The 18,507-nt window shown below is 45.9% G+C and overlaps 1 protein-coding gene across 6 annotated transcripts in view; it reads left to right on the top strand.

The window, feature by feature from the left end:
- TMCO4 (transmembrane and coiled-coil domains 4) overlaps positions 1–18,507 on the top strand; it is an 84,436-nt gene that overhangs the window by 51,441 nt on the left and 14,488 nt on the right. The window lies entirely within an intron of this gene.

The following is an 18,507-nucleotide window of genomic DNA, read 5'->3' as shown; positions in this document are numbered from 1 at the left end:
TCATTCTAATCATCATCATCATCATCTCACCAGCTAACAATTATTGAGCACTTCCTATGTGCCAGGCACAGCTAAATACATACCTTGTTTTATTTAATCCTCACAATAATCCTACGAGGTTTTAACTATCCCCATTTCACAGATGAGGAAACTGAGGCTTACAGAGGTGCAGTAACTAGCTCGCGGTTATAGGACTAGCCATGATGAAGCTGGAGTTTGGATCCACAATGGCTGACACAGGCTCTTATTCATACCTCGGTCTCTAATCCATAGAGCAACCTCAAGCCAGGGTAATTATCTCCATTTCACACCTGAGACTCAGTGTGAGGCAAAGCCATGTGCCCAGGTGGGTCCATTAGGGTTTCTGGTTGCAAGTCCTGAATTATCCACCAACTGCCCTTCCTTCAGCTCCTCTCTGGCCAGCAAGGAAAACGGGGTTCAGGGCAACCCTGCCTGCTGAGGTCCAGGCACCCCATGCCTTTATCCCCGTTTTCACTGTCTAGAATGCTCTCCCCTCCCCAACCCCTGTCCTGGAAGCAGCTCAGACACAGCCTTCAGAATGTGGCTCAAAAATTTCTTCCTCCACATTCCACGTGGAAGGAAGACTCAGACTTGGGAGCATTTTGAAAAGAAAAGTTGTTTCTTGCAAAAAGGTGAAAACTGGTTAGACTTCAGAAGGCCTGGCTTGTAAAATTACACACACACACACACACACACACACACACACACAGGTTCTTAAAGGGAAAACACACACTCATGATTACCAAGGTTACTGGGTTTTCATCAGTCTGTTCTCGATGGAAAAACAGCCATTTTCTCCTAAGGTGGTCATTTCTCACAAAGCCACACAGCGCACGCAGTGTCTTCAGACCCCAGCCTTCCACATACTGGGGACAGAGTTGTTCTCATTAGGGAGTCAGCAGTTGATGGGACATGCTCATTCATTTTGGGAACTAGAACCAGGCAGGGTGACTGTTATTTTTCCTTTATCTGGTTTGGGTTTTGGTGTTAATCGCGACGGGATGGAATTTTGTCTATGCCCAGTGGCGACCGTTTCACAAACTCCGGTCCTTGCAGTGCCCTCATGAGGCCGGTATTATTCATCCCATTTACAGAGGACTGGGAGTCTGAACTAAAGGGATCTGCCCGAAGTCAGAGCAGGAAGATGGCAGAGCTGGGATCCGTGCCCAGTGCCTGAGCCCTAAGTCTGGGTCACTCCGCCTCGTCCAGCTACCTCCTGCCCCTTCCTTCACCCTTGATCCGGCTGTCATTTCAGCCCTCACCACACTATGTTATGTGCACCTGCTTCCAGGTCCCTCTGCCCTACCAGGGGAGGCTTCAGGGCAGGCACTGTCTTTTGGGTTCATCTCTCTGGCCCAGCCCTTGGCACATAGGAGACACCCAATACATTAGTTAGTAGTTGATTCATTAATGGAGACGTGAAAGCAGCCATGAAGTTTGCTGTGAGTGCTGCCTACAGGGAACAGTGCCCAAAGCCTTTAGGTGGTGAAAGGTTTGAGCTACCTCAGCAAAGTAGAACCCACAGCCCCCAAAACCTGGGCCAGCTGGTTGGCCTATTGCCCAAGCCTCCTATGACCCAGGGCACTTAAGCCACTCCACTTGTGGACTGCCTGGCAGACATGATCAGCCAGTACGTGCATACTCCATGCAATGATCCTGCCCACTCAAAACCAAGACCAAACGTACACCTGTCATATGTTTGTGACTTTGGGCAGGAAATGAACACAGCCAGAATTCCCAGAGATGAACCAACCATCCACTTCTCACAATGGTCCATCTGCCAGCCGACAGGCTAGATTTGCTTTGGGAGTGACTGACCCTCTGACCAACAGTATTTCTGGCCCCAGCAGGTGGCGAGGGCAGGGATGGCAGTGCCTGATGCCAAGAAGAGCCACCATCCAAGTACTCATGGAGGGACTCTGGGCCCTACATCACAGTGGACTGTTCGTTTATTTATGCATTTGCTTTTAAAAGTTCTCAAAAATTAAGTAGTTGGAAAGTGAGCTGGATTCAAACCGATTCGTGGTAGCTGGCTGAGCCAGGGAACGGCCACACAAACCAAGAAACCAGCTCTGCTTCCGTTTACTTATGCATTTACTCTCCTCTTCATTCCACAAAGATTTGGAGGGAATTAATTAGAGGCATTACATATTGTCTCTGCCCGGTGGCCCTGTCCACGCAGTTGGCGAGACATCACGAGATGAGCCAGCTTGCCTGTTGGTGTATTCATTCAGCAAATAAAAGCCTGCAGGGCTGGCTGCACTCTGGGCACTGGAGCCCATTAATTACGTCAATCCTGGCTCCCCCGCCCCTTCTCCATCTGTAAGCTGCCTCCATTTAATCACTTTCCTCCTGTGTCTTGAAGATGCATGGGACCGTGGCAACCAGTTGAGAATGAACTAAAAGAAGGAGCACTGGACCTAGAGTCTAGGAACCTGAGTTCAAGTCCAGGCTCTGCCAGTTACTGCCTGGGTGCCCCGAGACAAGTCTCTTCACCTCTGAGCTTCATGATAGTTAGTAGAATGGGCTGCTGATGCTGCTCAGAAGTGTTCTGAGACTTAATAACTGCCATTTATTGAACACTTACTATGTGCCAGGCACTGCGCTAAACTAAGCGAGTTGCATACTTTCTCACCCTTAATGTACAAAGAACCCCAAGTTGTAGATATTGCTATTTCTGTTTTACCAGTGAAGAGGTGGAGGGCAGGAGCTGTGTCCATTTCCTCCTCCCCTGTGTCACCAGCACCTGGCATGGCACCTAGCATAGAGAAGAGGTGCAACGATGTACAGGTGGCAGGTCAGGAGTCAACTTGGGCCCGTCTGACCGCACAGCTGGCCTTTCAGAATCGTGGCAGTGACAGCACAGTGCGGGGCACTTGGTACACCCTCCATCAGTTAGGGTTCCTCTCTTCCCCTCTCCATGACTTTATCCAGATGGATTTATTCGAGGCTGTGGCACTCACTGCATCTGAGCTCACTATAAACAGTAACGTCTTTAGACAACTGTCATCTCCCAGGGAAGGAATGAGAAGTAGAATTTAGGATTTATTTGCTGCTTTCATCTAAACTAATGGGGCTTTTCCAAGAGGCTTGGCCAGGGATTATGCCGACTCCCTTTGAAAGGCATTTGCTTACCCTTAGGGGTGCAGACATCCTTGGTGTTGGCCAGGGAGGTCACTGGCACCCTGACAGAGCCCTGAGGGCTGCAGTATCTGGGTGGCCAGCATGTCCCTAGGTCTGGTCCTAGGCTTTTTAGAAATGTTATTTTCTCCATTTTGCAGCCAGAGCTGATCAGAGCCCCATTAAGCAAACTCGTGAGAGATCGTGCTGGAAATTAAATGCTGATTCATTTAGGTCAGCCAAATATCGTCACTCTCGGCAGATGGAGCAGATGTCTGTGCTCACTGCCCAAGTTCCTGGGGAAAAAGATTATCTGCCAAAGTTTCTGTGGCACACACAGGGGTGGGAGCAAATGGTCTCCAGGAACATTTCTTTTCCTAGGCACGGTGAGCCCTGGTGAGCATCCTAGCCTCATGGACAGATCCCCTCTCTAGTGACCATTCTGTTTCCTTCCAAATTCATTCAGAATTTGGTATAAGCACGTCCTGTGCTTGAGTCTTGATTGATAATAACTAAAGAATCCAGACTGTGTGCAGAGAAGAAGCATTCCTATAGGGGTTGCGAGGTATCAAATGGGAAGGAAACACCCCAAGTCTCATTAATTTACATATTAATTAACCAGCTCAGTTCACGGCATTCTGTAATGGAAACTGTTGGGGTTTTTTCCCCTTGCATCTAGGATGTCTGCTTCAAGCCTGCTTCGCCAATATTGTCGAAACTGTTATCTTTTAGATAATTGCCAGGCCCATTGTGCAGAACAGAGATAAAAATAAACGTTCCTGTCTGTGGGTCAGTGCATACCCCACGCTTTGTGTTTTAATGACAGGGCCTGAGTTTGGGGGTCCCCATCCCTGCCGCCCCAGCACGGGATGTCCCATGTGAACTCTGACCTTTCAAGTCACTAGGATGTTCATATGTCCTTCATTATTCTTTATTTCTTCCATCTTTTATTCACTCATTTACTCAGACCTCTATTTATATATGTATTTATTTAAATATGCAAAGCCCCATCTTCTTCCTCAAAGGCTTTATAGGACTTCTCGGGGAAATACAGCCACAGAACCAACAACTCATGGATGAATATAAACCGTCAGGACCAGGAAAAAACACAAGTGTGAATGGGGCACATAAGCCAGTTGGGAGGCTCAAATGCAGGGAGCAGGGCCTGGAGCAGGAGCGTGGCTTATGCAGCCAGGCCCGGATCTGAATCCCAGCTCTGCCACTTACTAGCTGAGCAAACAGGCACAGGTACTTAGTCTCTATGCCTCCATCTCCTTACCTGTGAAATGGGTCTAGTAATACTCTCTTCAGAGGATGGTTAAAAGGATTAAGTGGAATGATCTATGAAAAGCACTTAGCAGAATGGTTGGCAAGTAATAAGCATGCCGTAACTGCTATTTTTCTCACTGTTATGGTTATTATAATACTTTCTCCTCTTATTACTCAGTTACTGTAATAGAGCTATGAATTTAGCTAGTAGCTTCCTAGCAATCAAAGCAGAAAAACAGGAAGTGTTGACTGCCTATTGCTCATTTCTGTGAGGGGGTCACGAAGATGCCAGCTTCACAGGTAACAAGACCTTCCACTTCAGCCTGACTTACTCTGTCTGAGAGTCACACTCTCTGTTTTAGAGCTGAGTGCTCAGGTTCAGGCTTAATTAGCCATCAGAGCCTCAGACATCTCTGCCTTTGGCTACTAGAAAGATCAGGGCTGGGGGTTACAGGTCTGGAACCATGAAGAGAATGTCCTGGTTGGAGATGGTCTCTCCAAGAAGCTGCCCGATTGTCAAGAATTAGAATCCATCCTTCCAAGGGGCGGGAGTGATGTTCACTGAGAACCTCTTGAAAATCCATCTTGATCTTCTTCCAGGATACCTTGGAAGGTGCAGCCATTGTTACACCTGGAAGCAGGCGTATTTTCCGTTTTTATGGTTGGGGAACCAGAAGCCCAGGGAGGTTAGGTGACTTGTCCAAGGACACAGAGCCAGTAATTAGCATTTCTGGGATTCTAATCTAGGTGCTTCTGGCTCTAAACCATTTCCTGTTAACCTTTTATGCTGGCCTTATGATGAGTTTGATACCCTCAAATGGCTTATAACCTAGTTAAGAGAATAGATACCAGCCTTAAAAGAGGTAAATAACAGTGCCAAACACTATATCACAGGGCCTGGATATTAAGCCATTCAAAGGAGGGAGCCTTTTTTTCTAGGTGGCAGGGAAAGCTTCACGGAGGAGGTGGCAGGCCTTGAAGAACAGGTAAGCTTGAGAAGCTGTGAGGGAGGCAGGAGGCCTTAGAACCCAGGACTGGCAAGAGCAAAGCTCCAGAGATATAAAGGGGAACGGTCTGGAAAGGCAGGCGACCCGAGCCAAGGTTTCTGCTAGGAAGTTGGGAGAAGTAAGACTGGCGAGGTGAACAGGGTCCAGAACGCAGGGCCGGACCGGCTGGATGGAAAGCAAGACCTGGATGCAGGCTCTGACTCGCGTCTTTGGTTTTAGTGCTTTACTTGGTGTGCTTATTTATCCACGAGTCAGCAGACTTCTGCTGAGGACAAACCATGTGCCAGGACCCGTGCAGGACACAGAGGGGACAGAAGTCAGCCAGGCTCCATCCCACCTGGGACCTTGGATGGCAGGGGACCCCCCTTCCAAACACAGTCCCTACACTCTCCTCCCCTGTCCCACCTGTGGCCGCACACACCCGCCTGGAGTCCTTTCCTCTCGCACCCCACTTCCCCAAGGCTGGGGTCTCCAGCCCCGCTTTGGCCCCGCCTTGGATCCTCAATAACAGGGCTTGTTTAACTGCACCAAACGAAGTCAGTCGATTGCATGCCCTTCATGCCTGGCCCTTCGCATGTAGCGTCACAGCCAACCAGGGAGACAGGTTCTCAAGAGAACAGGTTCAGGGATCTCAGGAGATGTGTCCACACTCACGCATGTGTAAGCTACAGAGCTAAGGGTGGCCCTAGGCCTGACTTCTACACCAGGGGTCTCTACACTGCCCCATAAGGACCCTTATGCCTTTAATTGTATATCTGAGTGTTTACCCAACTTGCCCAGACTACAGAGCTAGTTAAAAGCAGGGCGGGGTCTAGAGTCCGGTCTTATGGCTCTCAGGACCCCAGGGAGCAGTGGGTGCTCAGGGGTGTGGTCAGCTCACCCTTCAGCAGGGCACTCCCACCCCCTCTAACTGGAATGGCGTTCCAGGAAGCTCCCCTACCCAGCCCTGCAGATGCCTGGAGCTTTTGTGGTTGCCACAGCACCACCTTGTGGTGATGTTCAGGGGCACACGCTTCACAGAGGAAGGGACTCCTCGTTAGCGCAGCACCAGGCGGGTTTCCAGCACATGCTGGCTGGGGCAGGCCTACTGACTGCTTTCCGTTGAGGGCTTGTGCAAAACTAAGCAGCTGCCCCTGCTTCCCGGGAAATGTCCATGCCACCCACTTATATCCTTCTGGTGTGCATTTATTAGGCACCAAAGATTCAAAGAGGGAAAAGAACTGATATGTATCAAGTACTTGCTATGACAGGTGTTTCTAGATATCATCCCATGGAACCCTCCCAACAGCCCTAGAAGTTAGGGATTCTGGAGCCATTTTCCAGACAAGGAAATAGACAGATGAGCTCTGGCCCCAGCTCCTGGTGGCTGCGCAGGGCAGGGCCGGCATCAGACTCCCGCTTACGTGTGATTAAAGCAAAACCTCTACCTAGCTAAGCGTGACTGGACTTTCAGGCAGCAGCTGCCCAAAGTGTGCTGTTATTTCAGCGACCCTTTTTTTCCCCAGATGAAAATCGGTAGGAAATGGGCTGATAAAAAAAAAAATTCTTATAAGGAAGGACAAAGATAAAAATTAGGTCCCATTAGTAACAAGTCACCTTTTTTTAAAAATGACCAAAACACTAAAACCAGAGTCGTGTGGCCCTTTTTGTTTGTTTGTTTGTTTTTTATGGTATAAGAGAACTCAGATAAGGTGGATTTTGAGAATTTTACAGCTTCCCAGAGGTCATGGGGAGGCCCCTGCCATGTGGCAGACCCAGGTGGAGAAAGTCATGGGCAGAGAGGAAGATCAATGACGGGTCACCAGTTACCCTACTGGTGGCCCAGGCTCAGGCTAAGAGGCCCACACGCATGGACACACACGCATGCCCACAGGGACAGTCAAAGATGCGGGCGGCTGCTCAGCAAGCCAGGGCTCCAGTTTAGCCAGGCTATTCATACAAAGAAATGGTGAGTTTATCATAGACTCGCTTCTACCAGCAGCTTTCCAGGTGCTCTCTGCCCTGACTGTCCCAATCAGCAATCACTTTGCCATCTGTTTTGGAAATGAAATAAAGAGTTGAAAAGCTTAGGAGGGGGTGAGAGGAAGCGACCACAGGGAAATATTATTTTGTGCCTAGCTCCAGTCAAGTCGAGGAAATCACCAGTTGAAATATGACCACTTTTTAAAATAACCGTACCGTCAGAAAGTGAACCTGACATTGTAGTTCAGAGAACATCGAAAGTCAAGTGAATTCTGACCGATGCTGTGGACAGCAGAAAGTTGTGACCACTATGCGGATGATAATAACCACTGTGGATTTACAGCTAGGTTTCCCAGCCATAGCCGTTCTCACACAGCTTCACTATTTGTGTTGTTTCTATTTACCATGGGTGTCCCTATTGAATATTTTTATGTCAACTCATGATATTTACTTACGTGAACTTATTCTACAAGGGAATATTATCTCAAATGGAAATTCAGTATAACTTGTCGTAAGTAAAAAGAATTGTAAAAAATACATTAAAAATAAAACAATGCTGTTAAGATCTAACAGGGTGCTGCCACCTGCCAAAGGCTCTCAGCCTGTGACTGATACCCTTTCTTTAACAAGGGAGATTAACAAATAATGGAAAAATATTATCACTATATTAGCAGCTTCTGAAGTGGCAATAATGTGGACTGATTAGTCTGAAAATTCTCCCACTACAAATAGTTTAGAAATGCTAGGTAAACGATAGCCAATATCCCTTCAAATTCTTAGCTGAGCTCCCAATAAGTAAGGAAATCATCAGAGGTGAGAAATGGGAAGGAAATAGAAAACCAGAGCAATAAGCATATGGCCCGACTGGATTGGGGAAAATGTCTCCTCGGGGAATTCACGGACACAGGACCACGACTCAGTTGGATTAGGATTCAAATTTATACTATCTGCATGATCCGAGAATCCCTGCGTCAAAAAATGAACACCAAACTACTCTGGAGAAAATAGGTCCTCAATCCAGGCTACCCGAATTCCAATATATCAGCAACTTTAAAGATGAGCTCATAGTATAGATTTATAAAACACACAGGGGAAAAAAACACACCATGTAGGAAAGTCACGGAAACAACAAACATCAGGATTAGACCCTCAATCCTCAATAGAACAATCTGAAGGAGCCCTCTCAAAAAAAAAAAAGAGAGAGTATGTTTATAATTATTAAAGACATAAATTAAAACATTGAAAATAAGTAGAAAGAATAAGGCACTGAAAAGAAAACAGGGAGATTTAAAAATAATAAAATAAATAAATAAATAAATAAATAAATAAATAAATAAATAAAATGAAAATAAATAAAATGAAACTTCCAGAAATGAAAAAACAGAGTCATTAAAATTAAAACCTTAGTGGATGAGTTAAACAACAGATGAGACAAAGCTAAAGTGAGAAGTAATTAATTGGAAGATTGATTTGAAGAAATTAGCCACAGTGCATCATGGAGAGATGAAGAGATGGAACAAGGAAAGAAAGGCAAAGTTCAACAGTTGATACAAGTTCCAAAAGAATGGAATAGGAGAGACATGTAATTTGTTGGCTAAGAATTTTCCAGAATTGATGCCTGAGATTCAAGGAGCATGAGTCTTGAGCAGGATAAATGTTTTAAACCTACACACATCATAGAGAAATGACCAAACTCCAAAGATAAAGAGATCTTAAAAGAAAAACAAAAAAAAGATTACTTACAAAGAAAACTCAACTAGACTGATGCAACTTCTCAAAACAATAGAAGCTGGAAGAAAAAGAACTGTCATCTAAAATTCTATAGCTAAACTAGAATTCAAGACTGAGGATGAAATAAAGCTATTTTCAGACAAAGACTCAACGAGCTTATCTCTTGCTACAATAACTACTCAAGGATTTACTTCGAAAAGCAGTGACAATTACTGTGATAATATATAGAGAACATCTAGCACAGTGTCCGGAATCCAGTACCATGCTGGATAAACAGTAACTGCCCTTATCACAATTGAATAAAAATGTCCAGACCCTCCTCTGCACTGTAACCTCTGGCCCTTTAGATATGATGTTGTGCTTGACCTTGAATTTGATCAAGATCAGAACTTGAACACCCTACCTTGACCTTGCAGAAAAGATTCTTCCTTGGCTTACTTTTCCATTTCTCTGGGTAGACCCTGCCTTTGCTCAAGGCTCCCAAAACCACATTCCTGAAAAACAGCCACACGCCAACAGCCTGACTGGGCCGCCCCAGCATCTTGGCATCATTCCCATTCCGAGTTCTCCCCACTCCCCCTTCTCACAGGGTGAGAATTCAAGAAACATTCATCCAGCACTGGTATCATCTGGGATTTTTAACTCCTTGCTCATTGCACATGAGTTGTCTGCACTTTGCAATGTTTCAAATATATTGTGTTTGCAAAAATTCCCTAATTCTCTACCCCAATCCATATCCATATCCTTTTCTATATAACCTTGAAGTTCTTCCCATCAAGAGGTGGAGTCTGTTTCTTCACTTCTTGAATCTGGGCTGGCCTTGTCACTTACATTGGCCAATAAAAGGTGGAGGAAATGATGTCATGTCAGTTTCAGACCTAGGCCTCAAGAAACCTTACACATGGATTCCACTCTCTCCTGGAACCTTGACGCTGTCATAAGAACAAGTCCAGACTAGCCCACTGGAGGATGAAAGACTATGTGGAACGAAGCCATCATCCTAGCCAGCCCTCAGGCTTCTGATCCAGCTGGCTGTAGGCACATGAGTGAACCCAGTGGGACCCGCCATGCCCAGACAATCACAGCAGAACTGCCTAGCCAGTTAGTAGACTCATAAGAAATAAATGGCTATTTTAAGCCATGAATTTGGGGATGACTTGTTATACAGCAATAGCTAGCTGACAGAACATACATATAACATTTTATTTATGTACATGCATATATATAATAAAACTGCTTGCTCTATACTGGCTTATAACCTGCAGCTTACCAGCAGCTGTATTTCTAAGTTATGTTGACTTACTCGGGTAAATTCACCCTTCTGATGGGAAAAATGAGTTCATGTGTCAGGGTGTGGGCTGGTTGCCATAACTCTCTACTCCAAAATAGGAAGCGTGTCATGCTTCATGTGGGCCACTTTTCTTTTTTTTAGTACTATCTTCTCACTCACTCAGAGATTAACAAAGCAGAAAAGGTCATATCGCCTTGGCCTGGTACACACACTGAGATACAAATCTTCTAGTAAATTTTAGCCTGCTAGTGTCTCTTGAGTCAACCAAATTAGAAATGTTAATCCTGGCAGGCGCATGTATTCTATTTTTAATACACAATTTTGGAAAACGTCATGGTTGTCAAAAGACATATATTTTGGTTCAAGATGATAATTGATTGTAAAAGGAAGTGGGGCAGGAGAGTAGGAGAGAAAAAGTAGGAATAACCAAATTTCAGTGTGCCACTTACTGTGTGACCTTTTCCCATAAAATGGTCATCGTCATGAGCAGTAAATGAAATAAGACATGTATGAAGCACTTTAGCCTATCCTGAAGCAAGCTGTGATATTGATAACGATGATGAAGAAAAGCAGGATTAAGAAATAGAATTCCAGAATTTTTTTAAACCATTCCAGCAAGATCTTTCTCTCCAATTTCATACCCAGGACCTATGAATTTAGATCAACATAACTGCCCACGATGTTTGCAAAATGAAACCCAGGCAAGAGAGTTCATCAATAAGCTCACACAGATACGTTTAACATCTTGACCCTTGAGTCCCTAAACTCCCACTTGGCTGAAAACTATTTCTGGGCTGTCACTAGATACCAGCTGAAATGCAGAACAGACTGTCATTCAGTCAGCTGGCTCTTTCATCTCCAAGATAGCAGACATCACATTTGATGTGATTTAGTTCCCTTCCATGGAATTCATCCACCAGTTGCTTTGTCCTCAGACAGACCCGGCTTTAGTGCCCCCCCAGCCCCCAGGTAGGAGCTGAGAGAGGTCATGCATGCAGATTAATTTCCAGGCTGCCTGGATGCTGGTAATAGCCTTACCACTTTGCACGGCCAAATAAAAAAGATGGGGATCAAAAGGGAGAGACGAAGGCTTCCTTGTCCCCTAAAGAATTCATTCCGAATCCTTATATCCAAACGGGCTTCTTTAAGCAATTCTTTCCAGTGTAAACCTTATTCCAGGGGAGGGGACTGACAGGGGAGACAGCCAAACTTCCCTTTTTTTTGCTTTTCTCTGTCTTCCTTTCTACCTGTCCCCCTCCCTCACTTTGGCAGCTTCTCTCTGTGTGTTTAGTGTGTGTGTGTTTAGTGTGTGTGTGTGTGTGTGTGTGTGTGTCTTTGGAACGGATTTTGTTTGTGTTAGATGCAAGGCACATCATTTTCTTCAAGGTCTGTTTTCTGGTCCTGCAGTCAGGAGATAATTTCCTCCTCCGTTTGCCACTTATCGCTCACGGCACACACGACCCCCTGCCGGGAGGAAGAAAATCCTTCTTTTTTGCTTCTCAGACTTGAGATCCTTTGGTCTGTGCAGCCTAGAGAATCTCATTATTGACGACGTGACGGGCATGTGGGAGCGTGTGATGTTGCCTTTCCGGCCGTTTTGAATACCTGGAGAACTCTGCGCGGGCCTGCCTCACTTTAAGAAAGCCCGCTGTATGGAAAAGACAAAATGACAAAGGGTAAAGCTGGGAGCGGTTATTCCCAGTGATAAAGGGTCCCCTCACTGCACGAAGGATTCTCCATGGGCTCTTAGAAAGAGCTGGGCCTACTTGGTACATTTTAAGGATATTTAGTTTTATAATTTATATATGATTATATAATTTATGTATGATTTTCAATTTATATATGATTTTCAAGACCAAAGCTACTGTGTAGATGGAAGTTTGCTATCCTAAAGAAGCTGTGCGTTCTCGGCTCTTTATTTTTATTTATTTTATTTATTTTTTTTGAAAAGCTAAGCCAGTCTCCGGACTGAAAAGTGCCGAGTGATAAAAGTGTCAGGAGTCCAGAGGGGATTGCCGAAGGCTCAGGGGCCGTTGACAAGATAGAAACTGAATTCATCTAAATTCTGATGGATGAAAGGGAGGATTGTTACAGAACAAAGTGAACATACTTAACGCCACTGAAGTGCGCACTCAGGATGATAATTTTATGTTTTTCAAACTTTGCCACAATTTAAAAAGTGTTTTTCAAAATAGTAAAGGAGGGAGTGTTTAGCCACAGTTTACGGCTCTGCAGCTGCTGCTCTCCAGAGGCTCTGTGCCAGGAGGACCAAGACTGCTGTTTACCGCTGCCATCTGCCAGTCACTACCGCTTCCCACCCCTGGTGGATTCCGAAAACGGTGCCTGCAGTTAGCGGCTGCTTAGAAGCAGATACCTTCACTATAAATTGGCCAGACCGTCTCCAAAGACAATGCTTCATGCACACCATTTCCACCTGGTGGCCAAACTGGTAATGTGTGTGGGAATAACGATGAAGCAGACACCCCTGACCAAGCCATGTGTCACACACTGCCCTGATCATATAACCTCAAGCCAGCCCCAGGGAATCACTCTATTATGTCATCTCTATTGTACAGATGAGGAAGCTGAGGCTCCAAGTTATTTTATAACTGACCTCAGTTCACATAGGTGAAACCAGGATTCGAACGCAGATTTCTCTCATGCCAAAGGCCAGACCACTTCCCGAGGCCAATGATTCCCAATTTCTTTGTGCACATGAGCCTTTTCTAATGGCAAACATCTTCACAGACCTTCACAGACCGGCACATGGTAGTAGTCATACTTTCAATGTCTCCTGGCTGAGAAAATATTTAATGACCAAAAGCTACCCAAATCCAAGAATTCTGTGCATCCCAACAGCTATAGCATAGAGCAGGGGTCCCCAAACCCTGGGCCGGGACTGGTACCAGTCCATAGCCGGTTAGGAACCAGGCCACACAGCAGGAGGTGAGCGAGTGAAGCTTCATCTGTATGTGCAGCTGCTCCCCAGCGCTAACATCACCGCGTCAGCTCCACCTCAGATCATCAGGCATTAGATTCTCATAGGAGCACCAGTCTCTGGTGCCAAAAATGTGGGGGACCGCTGGCATAGAGTTTTAAAATCACGACACCAGATGTGAGTCATGAGGCATTTAATTGGGTTCTGAAGCCCTCGGGGTCGCTCTTTGCCCCCAAGCTGGGCACCCCCAAGCTGGGCACCCCTGAGCTGGGCACCCTCAAACCGTATCATGGATCAGTTGAAGGGTCTGGAGAGCCGGAGCCGCCTTAGAATGTAGGCTAGGCCCAGGGGATTGTGTAAATACGGCCAATGTCAGGTACTTCTTGGGAGAGCTACATGAGTCTTTGCATCCCATTTTCGGGGCGGGGCTGGGGGGAGACTGAGGCAGTGTGAGCTTTGGAAGGACAGTCATTATTCTTGCCCATCACAGACTGTAGTCTTTCAGAGTGCCATCAGTCTCCCAGAGCAGAGCTCTGAAAATGAGCAGCTGAAGACCTGTGAACAGTGGTTAAATGCTCTTCCATTTTCCTTTAGCCCTCTTCATTTGCTTTTCTCCAGTCTTTAGAGATCTCCAGCTATAGCTGCTGGGAAGAAATTGTATCAGGAGGAGAAAAAGAAAAGGAAAGGAAAAGAGAAAAACAACTTCTTGGTGTTTATTCTCAAGTCGAAGGGTTTATACGGCCGAGTCTCATTGCTCACTTTCATTCACTCCACAAATATTTATTGAGCACGGCATCTGCGCCAACCGCTGTTCTAGGCACCGAAGATTCACTAGTGAGCACGAAAAAAACACACACTCAGCCCTTGGTGAACGTACACGCTAGTAGGACACAGACTATAACTGAGATTTTAAAAAGTAAAATTGGTAGTAAGCCGCATGGTCTTAAGTGCCACGGAGCTAAAGAAAGCAGAGAAGCGAGACGGGCACGTACCTGGTAGGCGTGTGAGGTTGTGCCTGCCCTTGGAAGGTGACAGTTAAGCAAAGAGGTGAAGGAAGGAGGGAGGGAGACATGTGGATGTCAGGGGAAGACCAGGAAGAGGGAACAGCAAGTCAGTGTGGCTGGCGCAGAGTGAGCGAGGGGGGTGGGGGAGGCGGGGGGAGGTCACAAAGGGCTTTGCAGGCCATGGCAAAGACTTCGACTTTTACTCCATGGGAGGGCACCCATGAGCAGAGGAGCAAAACCATCTGACCTTCCTGCAGTATAATTTACATGCTACAAAATCCCCCCACTTTAAGTGTACAATTCAATGATTTTTAGTAAATGTACGAAGTCGTACAACCATCCCCACACCCCAATTTTACATCTCTGTCATCCCCAAAAGATACCTCATGCCTGTGATTTGCATTTTAAAGGGATCCCTTTGGCTTCTGTGTTAAGAATAAAAAATAAAAGGTAGAAGTAAAGAAAGTGTGAGAAAGAAATGTTTTTTGCTGTACAGAAGTGACAAAAAGAACTAACAGTGGAGGAAGTAAAGACATGACTGGTAGAGCTTTTTATTTTTAATTACTGGAGGTTCGGAGCCTCCTTAATGCCAACGTTATAACAGGATGAAGGGCCTCCAGCTTTAACAGGAAAAGTAAGATATTAATAACATACAGAGAACTGTTTATGAAATGAGAAATCCAAGCCTAAAAGCTGTACCCACCTGTGACTCCTGAACTTAAAGATGACAGAATGCATGTTGGACCCCGCCTTCTTTTATGTAAAAAGTCTATTTATAAAGCTATAGGACTATCTTTATACCTCAAAAAGTAATAAGAAGAAAAGTTGATGGTAGCAATAGGAATAAATCTAAACATGTATCAGGAAACGTTCACTCTCCCTGCAGCAAAAACGCAGTGAGGTCTCATATTAGTTGTTATTAAAACATTGAATTCCAGTTTCTTTTGTTGGTCTTAAGAAGTGGGAGCGTCCTGCACTGAGTTCTCACCATGATGTGAGTTGTCAACAGTGCCCATGGGAGGGGCCTGCTTGACATGAAAAGTGGTTTTCTGTATAGCTGGAAGGCTGAAATCTTCTGGTACTATAAGGTTTTGGATTAAGCAATGAATGTTGGCATTTTTTCATTTTCAACATCTACAACAGCGACCAGCATCTTCTCTTCCTAACTCAAATTTCCCCTCCTGGAACATCCCGTTATGGGAATAGTCAGGCAATGATGGCTCTGAGCTGCCATACAGAATTCTGCCGTGGGTGGGTCTAAAGTGATACTCGCCAACTTCCCTTAGCTAACACCTGTGCGTTTCTGAGAGCTTGCCATGTGGCTTATCTCCAGGTTTGACACATTGCAGAGAACAAATCCTCTTTAAAACATGAGAAGAGCACCTCCAAGTGTGGCGACAGTCTGAGAATGAAAGAGGAAAGGTCTAGTAAGACAGTTGCCAGCCAGCTTCAGAGATGAGGAAATGTGTTTCCAGCTCGCCTCCCACCCTGCCTTGATTTGGCTGTGCCCTGGACTGTTCTATGAGGTATAACTACTAGGCTCAGTTCAAGGTCACAGGCAACTGCTTTGTTGCTTTTCATGACAGCGTTTCCATTTTTGTAGCCACTTCAGGATCCTCGTAGCTGCTCTGGGCAACCCAATCAAGAATCCTGCATTACCACTGCTGGCCACAAGGGGCCCCAGCCCTCCAGCTGTCAGCACCCAGGGCTGCAAAGTGGTCCCAGCTCTTGAGGGAGAGCAAGATTTTGTGGGCAGATCAGCGGCCTTGAGTGGCCAGCCCCCAAAGAGAGCTGCCGAGCTCAGTCATGAGCCCTGGGCCAACAACCATTAGGCACTGTGGGAGCAGTGATAACCCACATGCGATCACTGTGCTTTGTGTTGTTACTGCAAAGAGCAGAGAGCATGTCTAAGTTCAGGCAGTCTAAGTTCTGGTCCCAGCTTTGTTTCCACTGCCTGTGTGAACTTGGTCATACCCCATCCCCTCTGAGACTCAGTTTCCTCATCTTCCAGGGGATGGAGTTGAAATAAAAGGATGATGGCAAGGTACAGCCTTTGCCAGCAACATAAGCACCTGAAATAGCCCTTACTTCAAGGGGTATCTGAGTCATCTGTGCTCTTCAGCACAAACTGCCAGCTTGCTGAAGTTTAACGTCCTTCTGCCATATTATCCTTTTCCCGGAAGCAAAAGGAGTGAGACCAGAATTCCATGCCACAGCATCTTTCAATATCAGACTCCAAGGAGCGCTCAGAGAGCTTGGTTCTCAGACTTCTGCTTGCCTGGAACACTCTAGTCAAGCAAACTGTGCCATGGTAACCCAAACAGAAAATAGCCGCACTCTGGTTAGAAACCAGGGCTCAGAGAAAGGAAGCCAGCTGTGCTGTGTCACTCAGCAAGAGTGGCAGAACTAGATGGAGCTGTCCCTCCTGGGCGCATTCTCCAGAAATGACACTGAGCATGCAACTTCCTGAGACATGTGGGAACTCAGAATCGTAAGGAAGAGCTACATGTATGGAAGTAGGATATGAACCCAGGACGTCACACCTGCAAAGTACATATACTTGCTTTCCTGAAGGACAGCTGTCCGTTCTTTCTTTTTCTTTCTTTTTTTTTTTTTTGTTCTTTCTTTCTTTCTTTTTTTCTTTCTTTCCCTTTCTTCCTTTCTTTCTTTCAAATCTTTTTTGAGTCCCATGTACATGCCAGGCACTATTCTAGGCCTATACAGCTGTAAATAAGGCAGCTAGAGCATTGAACCTAGACGTTAGAGCAGGAGACAGACGTACACAAGTGATACGTGACAAGAAGAAAAATACAGCAGAGTAAAGGGTTAGAGAGTGACAGAGTGAGGGCTGCGTGTGCACCTTTCGCTGGTTAAGAGTGGTCCTTCTCAGAGTGTGGCTTGTATGCCCATCTGCGAACCGCTGGTTTCCGGTCTGCAGCAAGGTAAAAGAGATGCTTCTTCCGGGTTTCTGTACTTACAGGACAAGCAGTCCTCGGACCAGCCCTGGTCTCTGGACCACACTTTGAACGACCCCGGCCTAAAATATCTCTGAACCATTAGGCCAGTGCTGTGTACTGGTTTGTTATGATTTTGAATCTGCCAACAAAACTTGTTTATGATTTAAGTGAAGTCGTTTTGATCTAAGGGTGCGTTGGTTTGCATTGGGGAGGCCATGTCAGGATGACAGCATCAAAATTGTACTTCTCAGTGCTTATGGAAGAGCAACTATGAGGTAATGGACATTTAAACTTTGAATAGCAAGCGTTTGTAAGGACTTACTGAGAGTGTTCGGGCTGGGCAAGGCTACTCTCTGCAGGACTTTATTTCTTTCATCTCTTCTTTGTCCAGAACAATAGTGTAATGAATCTCTTACTGGTATGGAGTATCTTATTTCTTTATTGGCTTAGTAAGAGACATTATCCTGATGCTATTGGCTTTTGAAATATTATTATAAATTATAATTCCCACAGTGAACCCGTGTTAAATAAATTGTTGGCAAAGACGGTCTCGGTCTCTAAGCATAGTTTTGCTGCCAGCGAAACAGTCAGTGCAGCTGATGAGGGTACTACCTGTCCCGGGGCCCATTCACCCCCATTTCTGCATTCCCACCTTCCTGCCACACTGCACAGGCCCCAGGCAACTGTTGTCGAGGAAGACTGTGGTGTCTCCCACCTGGCATATGTGATGATCCAGGGCCTGTCAGTCTTTTGTAAAGGAAGATGTTTCATTTGAGTCCGTGGCCAGTTGTGAGCTTCATGAGTGGTAGAAGTAGACATGGGTCCCAGTTCAGGCCGTGTCACTCACTAGCCATGTGATCTTGAAAATGTCTTTGGTATTTCTTAACTCTACAATGGGAATAATGGTGCTTTGCAGGAATAGATCAGGCACACGAGAGGCTTGACCCAGGGCTTAGAACTCAGTAAGTGGAAGCCCCATTACTGTGCGCGCATGTGTTTGCATGCCTGTGTGCATGAATGTGTGTGCATGAATATGTGTGTTTGCACATGTGCATGAGCGTGTGAGTATATGTGTTTGCACATATGTGTGTGAGTATGTGAGTGCACCTGCACGTGTGTGTACGTGTGTGTGACATCCATCTCCTCTACTACTGTTGGAGAGTCCCTCCCAGGACCTCCTATGGCCAGGGACACTGACAGCCTTTGC

The sequence above is a fragment of the Pteropus medius genome, unplaced genomic scaffold (genome assembly GCF_902729225.1).
Source record: "Pteropus medius unplaced genomic scaffold, Ma_sr-lr_union100, whole genome shotgun sequence".
NCBI lineage: Eukaryota > Metazoa > Chordata > Mammalia > Chiroptera > Pteropodidae > Pteropus > Pteropus medius.
The sequence above is the reverse complement of the archived record's forward strand: the minus strand, read 5'-3'. Positions and strand labels throughout refer to the sequence as shown.